Consider the following 3590-nt stretch of genomic DNA (forward strand, 5'->3'; position numbering starts at 1 on the left):
CTAATGGTTAATGCCTCTTTGCATAAGACAGATACTAGTCAAATGCATAAAATAATAAAAGGGTCGGGGGTGGGGTGTTGTGTATTAATAACTAGAAATAGTAGTATTTTTTAAGAAAATGCTTTAATAAAGTGTGTTTCATTTTTGTTGCGACTTTCCTAATTATGAAATCAACACAAACCTGGTTATTTAAGATGTGTTCTATCTAAGTTGGTACTGAAAACTATTAACAAGTTCTAGCAAGTTCTATTTTACTTAGTTAATTACCCAAAACAAGTTTTTTAGTTAATCATAACTTTTTACTAACTTATTAAACAAGCTCTTAATTAAATCAGAAAGTAGCAGCAAGAACAGTGTGAATTCCCGGCAATATTCAATACATTTCACAAGCTCGGAAGCATCAAAATATGATATTTCAGTTTATAACAGAATCAAATCTCAACATGGAACCGATCTGCTACTTGTTATTTGTTACCGATTTATCAAAACAGTTATAGATTTCAACAACTGATTGACTAGATTGATTTAATCCTAAATTAGGTGATCATGTTAAAAAGAATCAGAAATCAAACATTCATTAGGCGCAAAATTGATACAACTAGATACAATCACATGATAAAAACGAAGTCTAATGATTAACTACATAAAAAGTATTAATCTTTGCAGAATTATAATATAGAGTTTTAGTATGACTTGGCTAAAATCAGATCTGGAACAATAAAAAGGAAGATTAAAAAACTAATTTACTAAACTAAATGAGAGAGTCTATCCACATTCTTCAGATCTTCAGAACCGATATAAAAGTGTAGAAATCACCCCAAAAATCATCTGAAAAAGGTTTTTCTTCGTCTCTAGTCATATTGGAACGTCTAAGGTTTTAACTGATGAGATAGAGGTTATTTATATGCAAGCCAGCAACATCAGACAAAATTTTTTAGAAAACACGATCGTTCTTTCTAAAGAAACACGATCGTGTTTATGCTTCAAACACCCGTTTTTCATGTTTAATGAAGTACATTGCTATTTCATACATTTTTACCAAAAACACGATCGTGCTTTTATGAGAAACATGACCGTGTAAGTGCTACGAGGTCCAAAAAATTGATTTTTGGTTCAAAAAACAGAAAGCTCGATCAGAAACACGATCACGGCAGAAAAAACACGATCATGTTTTTTAGAAATATTCGTTTAGGACACGACCTCTTTAGTTTCATCAAATTAAACCTAGGTTCCAGAATCCTCAAGTATTTGAACTCCATTAAACTCCAAATATGCATCCAAGCTGCTTTCAAATTACCGCTCCACTTCCGAAAAAGACATAAAATATGAGGAGTACGGGAATTCTCACAAAATACATAAGTTGAACATTATTTAAAACAATGCCTATGAAAAGGCATAAAATATGATGCAAAATATTAATAAAAACTACTATAAAAGATGCATAAAATTGCATCTAACAGTACATTTTTAAAGATAAGGGTGCAACATCAACGAAGGTTTGAGGAAATAGCAACACTTATTATTAGCTGTCAACAGAGAGATATAGTAAGGATATTAGGCTTTAGGAGAAAGTTATGTTTCATCGACAAAGAGAGAAAGTGTGTTGATTTAATATTTCGGGAAGAATATGAGGAGCCCAAAATTTTCAGTAGTTCTCTTATATGCCCATATGTCTGTCTAAATGCTCATGTATAATTTCCATGCTATAAGAGATGTTATATTAAGCATTGAGTGGTGGTACTTGTTTTTTATTTGGTGGTTTTATTTACATAACTCACTATGTAGTCATATATATATATATATATATATATATATATATATATATATATTCATGATATGTAGTCATAGCTTGTAAAGCATGAGCTTGACTTTCCCGTCATGTCATGACTCACTCCATTTCAAACCTTGCTTACAGTACTTTTGATAATATTTTAGTTTCAAAAAAAATTCCATATAGTTTCTTATAATATAGAAAAATCAATTAGGTCTTAACTTTTTTTTATATGATTTCGATTTTTATATCTTTTTTAACGGTTATTTAATGGTTAGAAGTTAGTATCACCAAGTTAGTAGAAATCGTCAACGCCCATATTAGAACCCGAGACCATAGGCGAATCCAGTTAAGAGCGTGGGGTAACCCGGGTTACCCCTCAAGGTCATCTGAGGTATGTAATTTTTTTATGTTGCAGCTGTGTTGATGGTAGTTTACTGAAGTGCTACTCCTTGTTGTTGAGGAAGATGATGAATCATAAAGAAAATGGTCATACCAGGTCTGATTACCTTGAGAATTAGTATCAAACTTCCAATTTATCGTCTTTTCTAGGTATGTATTCAATTTCTTCTCATCCAATTTACTACAATTAAACATAATTTAATATCAGTTATGTAACGCCCCGATTCTCAGGTATGGATTTAAATAAAAGGTTATTTGGTTTTATGTCCTACTCGACGAGTTGGTTGCCCTACTCGTCGAGTAGCAGCGGGGTGGGATCGCGTATTTAGTGACCTACTCGCCGAGTCCATGAAGGGACTCGACGAGTAGGAGCTGGCAGATGAAACCCTAAATCCCGGGGTTTTGCACCCTATTTAAAGGAGCCTCAGCCTCCTTTGGCCTCTTTACAGTCTTTGAGAGCTCATAGAAACCCTAATTCGTGTGGTACTCTTCTTGGTGTGATTTAAGCCTTGGAAAGAAGGTTGGCTAGGAGGGAAAAGCTTGAAGAGCAAAGGAGTTGAAGCAAGGAAGGTGTAGGAAGCAGAACTTACCTCAGCTAACATCTTCTGGAGGTATCAAGTTGCAATCTTTACTCCCCTTTCCTTCTAGATCTCTTTTCTTTTAGATGAGTTTTAGGGTTTTATGGATTTTGAGTTGATATGGGGAGCTATGGGCTAGATCTGAAGTTGTAACTTCAGATCTGGACCCTTCCTAAGTCCTAGAGTCATAAAGTTGCGGGTTTGGGGGTGATTGAGACCCTCCTTATGCATGAAACCTCATTAAGAGCTTAGAATTGCCATTAAGAGCCTTTTTAGCCATGCATACACGTAAAGTTTGCAACTTTACATGAAAAGCATGCTCTAGAAGCTTGGATCTGTAATTTGGAGCCATTGCATGACTTAAATGAGTCTGTATGGCTTAAGGGCTGAAGGAACTCGGCGAGTCGCAAGGTTGACTCAGCGAGTCGTATGAAGATGGCCTTGAACTCGACGAGTTGGAGGAACAAGTCGGCGAGTCCGTTGAAGATTGCCTTGAACTCGGCGAGTCGTTCGAAGACTCGGCAAGTCGGCTAGGGTTTTTCCTAATTCTTGGACACGTATGAACTCGGCGAGTTAAAGGGGAACTCGACGAGCCAATCAAGGATTTCACGACTTCTCGCGTTCAGGAAGGACTCGACGAGTCGGTGAACTGCACTCGACGAGTCGAGTCAACATGGACTGTTGACTTTGACTATGGACTTTGACTTGAACCAAGGGTTGACCAGTTGACTTCTGAGGGTATTCTGGTAATTTGGAGATTTATGAAAAAGGGTTTTATGGTAACTATAGGTGGTGGAGTTCGTGTTGGTGATCCGGGAGTTGAGCTTTCTAGTTTCAGA

This window comes from Lactuca virosa, chromosome 7, assembly GCF_052849685.1.
Source record: "Lactuca virosa cultivar CGN04683 chromosome 7, Lactuca_virosa_CGN04683_v6, whole genome shotgun sequence".
Classification (NCBI taxonomy): Eukaryota; Viridiplantae; Streptophyta; class Magnoliopsida; order Asterales; family Asteraceae; genus Lactuca; species Lactuca virosa.